Source organism: Pinus tabuliformis, chromosome 1_1, assembly GCF_031772625.1.
Source record: "Pinus tabuliformis cultivar Carrire ecotype Pingquan chromosome 1_1, CPIR1, whole genome shotgun sequence".
In the NCBI taxonomy this organism is placed as follows: Eukaryota; Viridiplantae; Streptophyta; class Pinopsida; order Pinales; family Pinaceae; genus Pinus; species Pinus tabuliformis.
In genome coordinates, this window is record NC_142297.1 from 337830113 (window position 1) to 337846680 (window position 16568).

General features: G+C 36.1%; 1 pseudogene; it reads left to right on the forward strand.

The window, feature by feature from the left end:
- The first annotated feature begins 9271 nt into the window (after positions 1-9271).
- LOC149212948 (polygalacturonate 4-alpha-galacturonosyltransferase-like) lies at positions 9272-15096 on the forward strand (annotated as a pseudogene).
- Positions 15097-16568: the final 1472 nt, after the last annotated feature.

Consider the following 16568-nt stretch of genomic DNA (forward strand, 5'->3'; position numbering starts at 1 on the left):
CTTGGGTTTCTCCTTGGGGTTTATGATCTTATGTATCTTGCTTTAAATTCTTCTTAAACGTCCCAACAATATCCTTTCCCATCTCTTGTTCATGAAACTTTAGCTTGCGAGCACAATATTCATCCTAAATTTCCTTTGAAGATTCATGTATCCATTTTGCACTGAGGCCTATTCCTGGGGGGGGGAGATTGGGAGGATCTACATTTGTCAACAGACCTTTTTATTGTCGTCCCATGCCGCCCCAAACTTTATAGCCCATGTTTGTAGCCAAGATATACCCTCTTCCATATGTAAACTGTTTATCAGATTGATAAAAGAGAAGACTGAGCTCCTCCATGAGCTTTTATTTGAAGATGAGAATGACAATGAAATGTTCCATTTTAACTGTACACCTAAACAATATTAGAGACCCTTCCACCTCACTTGCTTAAAATTTGGACTCAAACCATGGAAAAATGTGACATTTTGAGGCGTGTCACTCTAGTCCCTTTGACAAGGAGTGACATGAAACCTTTTTTGAAATAGAAACAAGAGACTGTCACCTCTTGTCCCTTTGAAAGTGGTGAGAATTTTTAGAAAAAGGGTAAATCTCTAAAAACATCATGGAAAAAGGTTTCCAAAAATTTAAGAATGATTCAATTTTATTGAATCACTACTACAAGAGACTATCGCCTCTTCCCCCTTTGAAAAAGGTGAAACTGTCTAGAAAAAAATATATCTGAAAACATCGTGAAAAGAAGTTTCCAAAGCATTTAAAAATGATTCCATTCCATTGAATCACTACTACATGAATTCATATTAAAATTTCATTTTATTTATTAAATTTATCATAATCAAAATTCCCCTTGGAAGACATTGAGAGGCATTAGAAGATATATATATTTTTTTTCATAAGATCTTGTTAAAACATAACATGGCAATTTAATAACTTTATTTAAGACATTTTGTCTCCCGCGTACTAGTCACCAAATAAAATTTCGAGGTGGGTGATGCCATTTTTGTTCAAACTCTCAAGGAGCACCCTCGAGGAGCTTTCAAGAACGGAAGAAGAACAATGGGCGATGCAATTTTTTTCATACCCTGGATTTTTTAATTCTGGAGAAGGTTTCAGCAATTTTGTTCAAACCATGAATTTTTGAATTTTGGAGGAGGTTTCAGCAATGGATACCAAAATTTTGCTACGAGTATCCTATTTTCCCTTCTAGTTTGATATAGGCAGGGGATTGTTGGGGTTTTGTGCAGGGAACAGGACACCTAACCAGAACTTGTGCGGCTCCTTGATTTCGCTATGTAACCCCAGACTGACATAAGGTTCAAATGGGGCTTTTCCTTTCCACCATCACCCAAAAAATTCCCCTCTCCCTCTATAGGTTGTCGCCTTCTCCTCCAAGGCAATGAAAGAGGTTGATAGACCTATTGTAGAAATTTTGGACTCGAGCAACTAATGAAAAAGCTTTGGTTGTTGGACATCCCCTTCGGAATCATACATTTTCCTTAGCACAGGCAACAAAAACCCCTTTGAGGTTGCTACAACAAAGGCCGTAGATAAATCTGGGGAAGAGGGAAAAAAAATAAATGGAGCCCGTCGCCCTGCTAAGCCTTGGGAAATAACTTTCGACTGTATCCATTTCTCGCAGCGATAAGTCTCTATTTTACTCCAGTTCTATTATCGAATTTCTGTCTCTGGAAGATTTGATGGTTATTGAAACCAGAGTAAATTAAAGGAAAGGAAAAACCATAGTAAATTAAATTCAGTTTGAATCCATCAAATAAAATAGACTTCTTTGACTAAGACTGATTCTATCCTAGCTTTAACTAATGGAATGCAAATTTTGCAGCTATGAAAAATAATGTGCAGCATGCACTGAGCATGGGTACTAGAAATTATTAATTAGAGTATCTAAAGGTTTTTTAAACCCAAGATGTAAAAATCATATAAAAAGTGATGGCTCTAGGCTAAACCCATGTGTGTGTCCTGATTGCCTCAATGAGTTGATATGAGAAGAACTGTTGAGATGCATTTAGCTTAGACACCAATAAAAGTCATACCTATTTAAATGAGATTTTAGAACATTGTGTTTCATATTTCAAGATCCTTGAAATGATCTTTATTTGTCATGAACACCATTTCCTTTGATACTAGAATCTCAGAGATGCACAAAGGTTGATCCTTTACCTTCAATAAGCATCTACCCAATGGAAAACCATGAACACTATTTTTCAAACCCTCTTGATTGATGCCCAAGGGCCGAGGATACTTCACCTTTTGTAGCTTTTTATACTTCTTTGTGAGATAGACAAAGCCCTAATACAAGGCTAAAGGCATGTCAATGAGCTTAAGAATAATCTTATATATATATGAGCTTAGATTCTAGGAACTTTATAGCTTCAGATATGATTTTATATAAAACTGCAACAGAGAAGGAATTCCGAGTGAGACACTATCTCCAAACCAAATTCAATTCAAGGGTGATTTCATAATAGAAGATTTGACCCTAAAGTAACCAAAGCTTCTTGGCTGTAGTCATGACAAAAGGCCTTAGATATAGACCATTTGACCAACAATTTGACAGAGACCTCTGTCCTAGAGATGCTTGATTGATGAGGCCTTGATCTCATTTTGTTTCTAGGATCTGCAACTTAGAATTTTGTAGTAGGAGTTTCAATTCTTCACGATGATTGATCTTTAAAGAGGAAGGAGGTCAGTGTTTTTAGAAAACTTCTTGTGATTTCTTTCTTCCTTGCTTGGGCTTTCCCTCACCTCAGCTCTGATACCTTTCCCTCACCTTAACATTGATACCATTCTGGCAAGGCAAGCTAAACATGACAACAACAAAGGTAAGAAGTTGTAGATTCATGTGTTGTCTGTCTTTTAGCTTCTAGAATATCATATGTTTTATTGCCAATTTCTGCTAAATTTAAAATTGACATACTGATCTGAGAAAAGGATTTTGAATGCTAATGAGCTCTTCTGTAGTCCATGTTGGCACACTTGAGTCTTGTTAAAGGACCAACTATTTCTTGTGAAGAATTCGAAGTAGACGACAAAATACAACACGTTTTCTGAGAATCAAAACAACTTCTAGAAGTGCTATGACATTAATCCAACACTATGTTTATAAACCATTCATACTAATGGACACAGGGTGTGTAAAATGTATTCTTTAACAAAATTTTTCTCTCTCAGCTGGTTTAAAGCTTATAGCCTTACTCATATCTTGAAGAAAGGGTACTTGCTTCCCTTTCACTTCATAGTTATATGAAAACCCAGTTTTGTAAGCACCCATAACCATGAATATTATACCAACTCCCTATGGTTAGTGCATCAATAATGTAAGTGTAACACTCATCCATGTGGCAGTCATAAGGCATTTACGTAAGTTTTTACTAACACTAGCATCCCAGACCATTAAGATCTATCCATGGCCTCAAATGATGTATTTCCTTTACTCAATAGAACACTCATCATTTCTCTCCCCTAATAATCAATTTTTTTCTCTTCATTCTAAATGAGAAATCAATCAACAAGTCACCATTTTAAATGTTAGATGACAATATGTTTAGGTTCTCTCTTGTTCTTACACTCTAGCATTCTCGTAGCTTCAGAATCACGAATCTTAAACACAGTCTCATGATGTGCATTCAGGGAGGCATAATTCACCCTTGCTTTGCATTAAATTACCCCCCTAGCATTCCCTTTACCTTTACATGCCTCAGTGCAAGGAATTCCAAGTCGGTACCTACTCAATTAAATTAGTAAGTTGAGGGGCATCATATATAACCAACACTGCCTACCTGTTCTTCCTCTTCCTATGTTGTAGTGTATGAACAGTCATCCATACTGTTGAGGATCCCCATTAATAATAACATCTATGTTGGCATCTGAATCAGAATGACGTGTTTCCCTTAATCATATGTTTTGGTTTTTTAACGAAAAAGGAAAAAAGAGATAGAGACCCTCAAATTTGTCTACTTCCAACCCCTATGCCCATTTTCATCTCGGTTTTTACCATGTCAGTGTCCCTTTCTTTCTCAAAACTACATGAAATCAGCTGATCTATCCATTTCGTAATGCCTTTGGTAATTTTTTCTATCAAATGCTCTAAAGTATATATGAGATCTAAGTGTTTTTTTGGTTGTTGCTGACTTCATATATTTCTGCTAACCATGATATGGGTTTGATGTAGAGGATTACAATTGTGTAAGGGTTGCATTGCTCGATATCTGTTTAGGAGGAGGAGAAGGAGAAAAGTGGTGTTAGGGTTGAGAGCTAAAGATGCTTGTGAAAAGAGGAGGTGTGTGGAATGGAGGGTGGCAAGGCTACCAACATGGTAGAAATGGAGGATGGGGAGGTCGGGGTTTTCATCATCGAATAGATGTGGTGGGCTTCCTTGTTATCTTTGTGGTCATACCATTGGTTTTTTTGGCAACTAGGTTTTGTCACTCCACATCTACATCTGCAACTGGTAAGCTTCTTCCTTCCCTCCTCCCTCGCTAGTAAGCTTCTTCCTACCCTCCTCCCTTACTGGTAAGCTTCTTCCTGCCCTCCTCCGTCATTAGATTGCTTCTGTCTCTTCTTTTGGGGTGGTTCATTGTTTAATTTATCTTTATTGGCAAGCATGCCCTTTCATAATCTGGTAGTATTACAATGAAGTGTAGACTTCTTACAACATTCAAGTAAGATCTCCATTGCAATGAATTGTAGTCTTCTTATACTATTTTAGAAAGATCCCTTTCATTCAGAACCCATTGAACAATGTATTTATGTGATTTGAGCCTTGGCAGGGAATTATCATCACTCGCGGTTAACCATTGAACCAAGACCCCATGGACCTGCTTCGAAATTTTATTTGCCTTCACCACCCCTAGTTAACCATTGAACCAAAACCCCATGGACCTACTTTGGAATTTGATTTTACTTTTAGCTTTTTTGTAGGATCTAAAGGCGCAGATGTTATCAAACTTACTTTCCTCGCTTATTGTCAAAAGTTTAGCACCTCTAGCATTTTTTCTGACATTTTGTGAGTTTTCTTTATAGGTTTCCTTTCATTTGATCTGTGTGAAGCTGTGAACTCCATCTCTGCATTAACACAGTACAATACCTACTAGGAGAAAGATTCAATGTGTGTACCTCTCTCATGCAAGAGCAAAGGTTTTACCAACTGCCCCTAGGGTAATTTCCCTTGCCAAAGATAATGAAACCATTCATCTCAATAGCAAGAAATAACAATGCTCTTTCCATTTTTTAACAAATGGAAATGCATATGACTTGTAAATTTGCTGGGCAACTGCTCGGTGAATTTCCTAGGCACTCCACATTCTGAGTAGGATTGTACTAAGTGTGTGTTGGATTCTGCGTAAGCTGGATGTGTATTATAAAAATATATTTGTTAAGAGTTCAGTTCAACATCTCACTCATGGGAATTGAATCTTATGGGAATTGAATCTAGGTGGGAAGGGTAACAATCATTCTTATCCTCCACTCATTATCCAAGCCAGACCCACTTTCCATCCATAAAGCTAAATCCACCTCTCATCATTCAAGCTAAAACCAGTTCTCATCCACCCAACCTAGACCCAATTCACAACGACAATCTTGTTCACCAACTACTTTCTACTATACATATCATTTTCACACTGTTCCCACAGTTTTCAGAGCACATTGGCCAAAACATGATAAAGAATATATTAACGCAGACACATTACAGAAAAACACATATACAAATCAGACACAAAATATTGGCGGAAAAAAGCTGAAGCCTCATGCTTCTCTCATTACACATTACATCAAAATAATTGAAATAGTGTTACAAATAAATAGATGAGAGATATTGGTCTCAAGATAGTGCGTGCTATCTTGGACATCTTTGGTTGAGATAATTTCTCCTTTGGTTGAGATAATTTCTCACCAGACACACCAATATAGGAGTTACCTAAACTAACTCCTATCTTAGAGGAACAACCCAAGAGTTAGGCACAAATTCCTAACTTGGAATATTTAATTAATTAATTTATTTTTGGATTTATTATTGTTTTTATGAGTGAGTCTAACATTCCCCCCCTCAATAATAAATCCAAAAACGAGAACCATCTTCCAAGTTCTCATGTTGATCCTCAAAAACATTGCCTGAAAAAACCGCCAAAACTGGATGCTGGAAAAAACTCAAATCTGAAGAGAACATGAATCAGCTGCATGCTTGATTCATCTCTGAAGGACGCTTGACAACTCCATCATGTGCCAAGCCGCAAAAGGATCCAACTGTCCTTTGCTTGAAAATAGCATCCGGTGTCCACTGACACAATTTGATGATGATTGCCCACTGGCTGAAGATGTCGAAAAACAACTCAATGTTGCTTTTGCTATGATGAAAGCTACCCACTGCTGCTTTGGCTGTCGATCGCCCACTAGCGAATTTGTTGATTCTCAATGCTGATGACAAATGCCCACTGGCTGATGAAGATGCCCACTGGCTACTTTGCTGATGTTGTCGAGACTTTCAGTCTGACAACCACTTGTCAATTTCATTGACATCTTCCCCCCTTTGTCAGCTGAAAGAAGAGACAATCTGCTCCAAAATATATTTGAACTCCCCCCCTTCAGGTGTAGGAGAGTTTCACTGTCGTACTCCCTCATTCAACTGCATGAGAGTACCATCATCGATTCACTGTTGGCTGCACTATGTGTGAATGTAGTCAGTTGTAGAACTGAGACAACCATTTGACTATGGATGACCATTCCCAAGGATCAATCCAGTCATAATGTATCTTCAATCTGCCTGATTTTTGGTGGTTGCGACATTTTGCTGAGGAATGATTGGGCTTGCCACAATGGCAACACGGATGGAGATCAAAACACTGATCTTCCATATGACCATCTCTTTGACAATTAGAGCATTTCGGTTGAACATGAACGTCAGGTTGCATGCAATTTCGTTTGTCTACAACTTTCTCAGAACCTGCTGAGGTGAGTGGTTCAATAAATCCTGCACTCACAAACTTAATTGGCTTGGAATAATTTGGGATTGGTAAGTTGGTGTCATCAGGGACATATCCTAAGCCACGTCTATTCTTGTTATTTTGAATTTCTTCCCAGGGCTTGATGATGGGTTTGGAAGAAATTTGAATTTGATCATGAACAACTTCGACACTTGAAGTTGTTGGGATGAATGACTTATCATCTGGATGGTTCAAAGACTTGAAAGTATCACTCTTTTCTTGCAATTCATTCCTTTGAAGTTGGGACTCAAGCTGAAGAAACTCAATGGTTTCATGCGTTTGCTGTAGATGCCGTGAAATATCAGCAAGAGTTTCTTTGCTGACGTGCACCATGTCTTCATCACTGGAGATGATCAAACTGTGAAGAATGTTTAACAACTGAATATGTTGCGCCATCTGAACTTGCTCACTTGAAGTCAGGCTCTCTTGTCGTAGATGTCGTGCTTTGAACTGTTTCACTTTACTTGAATGACAGGCTCGCTTGCTATGGAACTTGACTGGCACGCTCGCTTGATTTGTTGATCTCAACTTGCTTGATTGGTGTTAGAGTTGAACTTGTTTTGGTTGTTTTGATGGTTGTTTCAAGGAGTTAAAACTCATGGACTCACTTGATTGTGCTTTAAAGGAAGGGTGTCGAACACTGTCGAAAATGCACCCAAAAAATCTTACAATGGTTTTAATGATTCACTACAATGACTCAATTCAAGACTTGGGTGTCGGTTTCAACCGAGAATGCACCCTGTACAATTCAATGTGATTGGAATTTGATTTACAAGTTCTTAAATTTTTTTGCAAGAATGTCGATGTAGACTTTTGCTTTGAAATGCTTTAACTTGATTAAGTGAATTTGCTTGTTGATGTAGAATGTTTATGTTGACAATCTATGATTATGAGTTGTATTTGCACAGATGCAAGTGTCGAGTTCAATTGTCCTTCCTTGACGCTATTCTTTCACAAGTGTTGTGCTTGCTTGCATTGAACTTTATGTGTGTGGTAAATGCGATCATTTATGTGTCAAAACTAGACACAAATCATAAGCAACAACATGAAGCCATAAAAACACTCGCCATCACAAATACACATGGTGTACCTAAGATCCCCTTATTCAATTTCAGGCGGATCTAGGACACAATCACCACAAAAAATATGATATCTTTATTAATCACTGAGTATATCTGAAGTAATGATAATGCCAAGCTGACAACCCTTTGAAACAACTCGCCTTCAAAATCTGAATGGATAGTGACATGATCCCTCTCAAAGTAAAACAATACTTTGAATTACAACAACTTTCCCTTATCACTCCAAATACAAAATAAGACACTTATATCTCCACAAAATATTCCTCAGATTTACAAAATGTAATGTACCTTATCACTCCAAATACAAATAGAAACATTCCTTATTTCTTCAATTTCAAAGAGCGAAATACCAACCTTTCAACTCACAATCTCACCACTCTCATGCATAAAAAATGCATCTCCAATTTCATGTCAAATAAATCCACTCTCACTCATTTACCTTTCTTCCATTAAAAAACAATTTTATGGATTTTATAAAATCACTTTATGAAAGGTGAATTCACGTAAATCCACTCTCACTCATTTACCTTTCTTAAAAATTACATTATTCTCCACTCATTCTCTCACATTCCACTCACTTATCCCTCAAAATAAAAAAACACACCTTATCACTCCAATAATTTCTGTTAAACTCCCATTGAATAGAATTTTATGAAATTCTTTTAAAAGGGTGAATTAAAATGTGAAGTGAGTCACTTTAAAAGAGAACGTGTCTCCTTCAAAAATGTAAGACACACTTTTTAAAACAAAATGTTGTAAGTAACCGTATTAGCAAAACAGCCTTTGCTCAACATTTCACCAAGCAATTGATTAGCTCGTTCAACATTACCTCTCTTGCAATACCCATGAAGAAGCGTGCTGTATGTTATGCTGTCTGGAACAACTCCGTTTCGAAGCATCGCATTCAGGATCCTCTCGGCATCAGATAGCATACACTCCCTACACATGCCGTCGACTAATTTTTGCAGATACAAATGGTTTGATTCAATAAAATGAAATGGATGTGGTTGTACCCATCTCTGATCCACAGATGGGGATAATGAATATAACCAATAAAAATCTCAGCAACAACATTATAAATTTTGATGGGAATGGCTTGCAAATGCGTGGAACAAGGGGAATTCAGAATGACCTTTGACAAAAAAAAATTGTTCTCATATTTAACAAGATCTTGCTTGTCTGAAGTAGAAAGAATGGCTCTGGTCACCATTTCTGCACGATCCCAGGAGGAGAGAATATTTGCTCACACCGATTTTTCTCAATCGGATGGCGAATTTGAATATCAGTTGCAGGAGGCTGTGGATGCATCTAACCAACAATTTTCACTCAATATACAAGAGGTTGAAGTACTGGAGCTTTCAAGTGCAACAGTTCAAAGCATTAGTGAACAGTGTCTATGATGCGTACAAAAATGAAGCTGAGGTGACAAAAAATGGTAGTAATTTTGCCGGTACTATGAATATTGAAAACACTGCAGTGACAGAAGAAGCTGAAGATATGCCAGAGAAAAGAAGCAAAAAAGAGAATCACGTAGAAAATTCTTTCAAAACCTGTCAACTGTGGCTTCTGCAGATTGTGTCCTTCTCTTTAAATATTTATCGATACGGGATAACTTTACACGCGACAATACCAGGCAGTTTCCGTTTTGACCTTGACGGGGCATTTGAGAATGCAGGTACGAACTGCAGCAGACACAGCTGGATCCATTACTATTATTTACTGTTCTGGAGGTTTGTCTTGACACGGACTTTGTGCCAGAAGCCTTTCGCCACTAACTCCTCTTTTATCGGGTTCGTCCTCGGTACTATGTTTGAAGGTTGTAACCCGCGAGGAATTTCATTCGCTGCAAAATGCCCTACTCCGTTTTTAAAGCCAGTGCACGTTTAAATTCGCTCAATAGGCTCTGATACCACATGATAAAGAATAGATTAACGCAGACACATTACAAAAAAACACATATACAAATCAGACACAAAATATTGGCGGAAAAAAAGCTGAAGCCTCATGTATTCTCTCATTACACATTACATCAAAATAATTGAAATAGTGTTACAAATAAATAGATGAGAGATATTGGTCTCAAGATAGTGCGTGCTATCTTGGACATCTTTGGTTGAGATAATTTCTCCTTTGGTTGAGATAATTTCTCACGAGACACACCAATATAGGAGTTACCTAAACTAACTCCTATCTTAGAGGAACAACCCAAGAGTTAGGCACAAATTCCTAACTTGGAATATTTAATTAATTAATTTATTTTTGGATTTATTATTGTTTTTATGAGAGAGTCTAACAAAACAAATGATAGATATTATACACACCATTTTATTATTTATGTGTAACAAAATCTTGATCTTAGCATATGCATGATAGCAAAGCAACCCCCTTTTTATAGATATTCTTCTCCATCAAGTATTTCTACCTAACCTGTTATGCATTTTTTATCATTTAAAACAGCAGGGCACAACTTCTCAAGAGATGGATCTGTTAGAATGGTATTCTCTTTCCACATCTTGAAAACCAATTCTACTTTTCTATGGCCATTTTGTTCTTTTTCAAGATCTGGGCAATGCATAGTTTGCACTTATGTTAGTTTAATCCCAAAAAATAAATAATGTCCCTAAACTGAAATTTAATCGACTTGAGTGGATTGAAATAGAGAGGAATTATTGAGGATATTGGAGCTCTGTCATATGTTTAAAATCACTCTTATCTATTTATCTGTGGGATTCATGTGAACAAGTAGATGACTAGAGAAAGCAGAGTTTAACAGAGAGCATTGACTCTCTCTTCCCAAAGGAGGCAAGTATAAGAAACCAGCTGCATTTGGATATCTTAAATTTGATTTCTCCCCTATTGAGCAGAGAATTGAAAATAAATTTTATTTACTGGGTAGGTGATTGATGTCATAACAGCTATGAAAGAGGACTCGGGAAAGCTAAACTTAAATATTGTTGGACGGAATGACTTGTTGGATGGAATGACCTATCTTCCTCATGGGTATTAGAAAAGCCCTCTGAAGTAAACCAAAGGGATATTACTAACTCTAAGGTACGATTGGTGAATATTTTGGTTATTTTCTCTATTGAACATGTAAGGAAACCTATGTGATGATGATCTATGTAGTTGAGTAGGGTTTTATTAAGCAGGAAGTGAAAACTGACATTGGCAGGGGTGCTTCTCTATTTCTAATAGAGTACATCAATCAGAGGAAAACGACTTCTGGAGACATCTCAGAAAAGTTACATTCACAACAAGATGGTGTGATCTTCAATGAAGAAGGCAAGGAAAATCCTGAGGGGGGTAAAATGAATGACAAGGTGCAGAAAAAAAAACTTCCAATGACGAAGAACTTCTTATGAGGTTTCAAGAGGATGATACAGGGAGTGAACATCAAGACGTCAAAGAGAATTCTCTTGATGGTAAATTTTGATTTTCCCTGGTTAACTGATCTATGATGTTGGTAGCCTACTGTAAGGTAATGTTTAGTCAAACTCCTAGGACAATGGTTGTTGTAATGAAACCATTTGCAGCTTGAAGAAATTCCAACAAAAATTTCACAGAGGGTAAAATTGTTTGTTGCACTAGATTGCTACTTTTTGTTCTCATGGAAAAGCAAATTGTAATATTATTTTCCAAAATCCTTTTTGAATGTTATTTCTCCAATAGAAAAATTTTATATTTCTTAGATTTTAGCATAGTATGCTTTAATTTATAGTAGTTTAATGCTTACAACATTTGAGACAAAAGAGGAGGGAGAAAAGGTCAATAGAGCTGATTCAACAGGATGAAGAAAAACGAGTTGAGCTTGAAAACGTAGCAATTAAATGTTTGAAGGAGGTAGATTCTACTGTCCTAGAAAAATACTACTTTTGGAGGCTTGAGAATGAGAACGCGCATTTTGACTCCACTGTTAGATTGATGAGAGACCAACTGATCATGGCTAGGGTGTATTCAAGCACTTCCCAGGCTAGGAATAATCTTGATTTATACCATGAAATGATGCTTTGCATTAAATAATGTTAGCGTACATTGGGTGAGGCTAATGGAGATTTTGATCTACCTCAAAGGTAATAGTTTTCACATTGGCTACTTCTAAATCAATCTTAGTAAGTGCTTCCATTTGCATTTGGTGTTCATATCCTTTGTTTCTTTTAAAGTTGCAGTCTATGTGTCAATATTTTTGCTTTTAATTCTCTTTTTCATGGTTGATAATTGATATGAATGTTTGATTTCACCTAAGAAGATCAAGGCTATGGGTCATGCGCTATCCAGGGCTAGAGAAAATTTTTATCACTGTGGGATAGTAACAAAGAGTTGCGAGCCATGCTTCAGTCTACAGACGAGCAAGTAAGGACCTTGAAAAAGCAAAGTACATTTTTAAGTCAGCTGGCAACAAAGACTATTCCCAAGGGCCTACACTATCTGTCCATGCAATTGACCATGGATTATTACTTGCTTGCCCTTGAAAAGCGAAATTTCCTAAAAAGGACAAGTTGGAGGATCCAACTCTTTATCATTATGCATTATTTTCTGACAATGTATTGGCTGCATCTGTGGTTGTGAATTCAATTGTCATGAATGCTAAGGTGAAGTGTTATGAATTTAAAATACTCTAAAGTTTGGAAGTCCAATAGTTTTGCTGCATTTTACATTTAATATTTGGATCTCATTGTAGGTGATTTACTTGTGTTTGCAGGAATCTCAGAAACATGTATTTCATCTTGTCATAGAAAAGTTAAATTTTGGGGCCATGAAAATGTGGTTTTTACTTAATCCCCCAAGGAACGCTGTAATACATGTAGAAAATGTCGATTATTTTAAATGGCTCAATTCCTCCTATTGCCCTGTGCTTCGCCATCTTGAATCCATGGCTATGAAAGAGTATTATTTCAATGCAGATCACTTGACTACACTCTTAGAACGTTCCTCGAATTTGAAATATATAAATCCAAAATATTTATCCATGCTAAATCATCTTCGTTTCTATCTTCCACAAGTTTATCCCAAATTGGACAAGATCCTTTTCTGGGATGATGATATTTTGGTGCAGAAAGATTTGATGCCCTTGTGGTCAGTAGATCTTCATGGAAAGGTTAATGGTTCAGTGGAAACTTGTGGATAAAGCTTTCTCCGTTTTGACAAATACCTTAATTTTTCCAATCCGCACATAGCCAGGCACTTTGATCCTAATGCTTGTGGTTGGGCATATGGGATTAATGTATTTGATCTCAAAGAATGGAAGAAACAAGATAAAACTGGAATATATCACAAGTGGTAGAACATGGTAAGTGTGTAGTGTGGTTTATTTATGTTAATTCCTGTGATGCTTACTTTAAAGTATTTGAAGTATATATGAAGTAATTAGCTAGAAAACTTAATGGGTTTTTCTTTGTTTGATTTCTAAGTTTTTATTTTATTGTATTCTAGAATGAGGATAGAGTGTTGTGGAAGCTTGGAACACTACCCCCTGGATTTTCACATTGGCTGCTTCTAAATCAAGAGTAGTAAGTGCTTCCATTGGCATCTGGTGTTCATATCTTTGTTTCTTTTAATGTTGCAGTCTGTGTGTCAATCTTTCTGCTTTTCATTCTACTTTTTAGTGCACCTGAGAAGATCAAGGCTATGGGTCATGTCCTATCCAAGGCTAGAGAACAATTTTATGGTGGCGCGAAAGTAACAAAGAAGTTGCAAGCCATGCTTTAGTCTGCAGACGAGCAAGTAACGACCTTGGAAAAGCAAAGTAAATTTTTAATTCAGGTGGCAACAAAGTCTATTCCCAAGGGCCTGCACTGTCTGTCCATGCGATTGACCATAGATTATTACTTTCTTTCTCTTGAAAAGTGATAATTTCCTAAAAGGGACAAGTTGGAGGATCCGACTCTTTATCACTATGCATTATTTTCTGACAATGTATTGGCTGCATTTGTGGTTGTGAATTCAACTGTCATGAATGCTAAGGTGAAGTGTTATTCATTTAAATTACTCTAAAGTTTGGAAGTCCAATAATTTTGCTACATTTTACATTTAATATTTGGATCTCATTGTAGGTGATTTACATGTGTTTGAAAGAATCTGAGAAACATGTATTTCATCCCATCATAGACAAGTTAAATTTTGGGGCCATGAAAATGTGGTTTTTACTTAATCCCCCAGGAAAGCTGTGATACATGTAGAAAATGTAGATGATTTTAAATGGCTCAATTCCTCCTACTGCCCTGTGCTTCGCCAACTTGAATTCGTAGCTATGAAAGAGTATTATTTCAAGGAAGATCACTCGACTACGCTCTCAACACGTTCCTCCAATTTGAAATCTATAAATCCAAAATATTTATCCATGCTAAATCATCTTCGCTTCTATCTTCCACAAGTTTATCCCAAAATGGATAAGATCCTTTTCTTGGATGATGATATTGTGGTGCAGAAAGATTTGACGCCCTTGTGGTCAGTAGATCTTCATGGAAAGGCTAATGGTTCAGTGGAAACTTGTGGAGAAAGCTTTCACCGGTTTGACAAATACCTTAATTTTTCCAATCCGCACATAGACAGGCACTTTGATCCTAATGCTTGTGGTTGGGCATATGGGATGAATGTATTTGATCTCAAAGAATGGGAGAAATGAGATATAACTAGAATATATCACAAGTGGAAGAACATGGTAAGTGTGTAGTGTGGTTTATTTATGTTAATTCCTGTGATGCTTAATTTAAAGTATTTGAAGTAAATCTAAAGTAATTAGCTAGAAAACTTAATGGGTTTTTCTTTGTTCAATTTCTAAGTTTTTCTTTTATTGTATGTCAGAATGAGGATAGAGTGTTGTGGAAGCTTAGAAAACTACCCCTTGGATTGAACATTTTATGGCTTGACCCATCCTTTGGACAAGTCTTGGTATGTTCTGGGTTTAGGATATAATCCTAGTGTGGACTGTTGAGAGATTGACAATTTCGCTATTGTTCATTACAATGGGAACATGAAACCTTGGTTAGAGCTGGCAATGACGAAGTGCAAGCCTTACTAGACAAAATATATAAAATATGATCATCCTTTCTTACACAGTGCAATATAAATGAATAGTTGTGACCTCAATATTCATACTGCAATAGATTGTCAAATGTAAAGTGTAAAGACCCTTGATTATTATTCATAATTCATTCTAATTCATTTGTTTTTGGAGTTCCACAAAAGGTTTCTAGTTTATGGCTTAATGAGTCAGATTTTTGGAGGTGCAGTGGCCTAACCAAGTTTAAGATTTACAAATTTTATGTCCTCATTGTATTCCTTCATAGTTGGAAGTAAACTCCTATATAAGTATTCTTTTCTTTGTTAGTTAATATTTCTCTTTCATCAAGTAATTACACAAATTGTTCTTCCAAGAACACAAAGAAGTACGAGACACAAAGATTTAGGTTTTCAAGGCAAGGTAAAACCTCTCAATAAGGGAAAACCCAACAATCCTCCTCTTATTGAATTTATTCAAAATGAGATATCTAACACAAGACCAAAGAGTCCCTCTAAGTTAGCCCTCCTATTTAAGTGAAGGTCAATAGTTGAGTCTCTACCTATTCGAAGTCAAAAGCAGCTTCTGAATTTATGTCCTTATTGTAGGTTTAATCTCTTATTATAATACAATGACTTCCAATTACAGACTCTTTTCCTTCTATTACTGATCTTTGGCTACTATAGCAAACCCTTGACTCTTTACCACAGATATTCAGATCCTGCTGCAAATAGATAGCTTTAGATTAAGATTCGGCTTAGTCACAAACTTCGGTTTCTTCAAGTGATGTAGTCTTTTTATCCTCAGATTTTCTTCTCCCGTTGGATTACAGACTTCGAGCTTTTTCACTTTCTTGGTTTCTAGACAAAAGAGGTCGAATATAGGCTAAAATTCCTGGATATCATTCTAACAATGTAAACTTTGAAACGGGAACTCATACTGTTACCCGTTTTGCAAAAAAGTGACTCGATTTTGAAAAGGAGTGATGCAGAACACACGTATTTTTTAGAGCATAGTTTTAGGCACTATAATTTTTTTTTATGTACGTTGTGTTTTAGAATGGTAGTGTTTTTTATGCTGTTTTAAAAACGTGGTAATTCTACACCAGACCCTTTTTAATTTTTAATTTTTATTTTTTTAAATGTATGAAATGTAAATAATTATTTTGTAAATTTAATCATTTTTGAAGTGGTCTTTTTCTTCATATTTTCTTGTTTTTATTTTAATTTTAATTTTTGTGTAGTGAGGTTTTAATTATTTTGCATATTTAAAGAAGAAGGTCAATATTTTGAATTTTCAATATTCTACATATTTATACATCGTTAATTAATTTTCCAATCCACAAGAAATAGTTGTTTTTAAAAAACAATAATTTTGAACAATGGATATAAAAATAACCAATTTTAACATAAATATAACTAAAAAACTACATGTTTTGATAATTTTTGGCTACAATTGACATGCGAAAATCACAATTTTTATATGAAAATTAT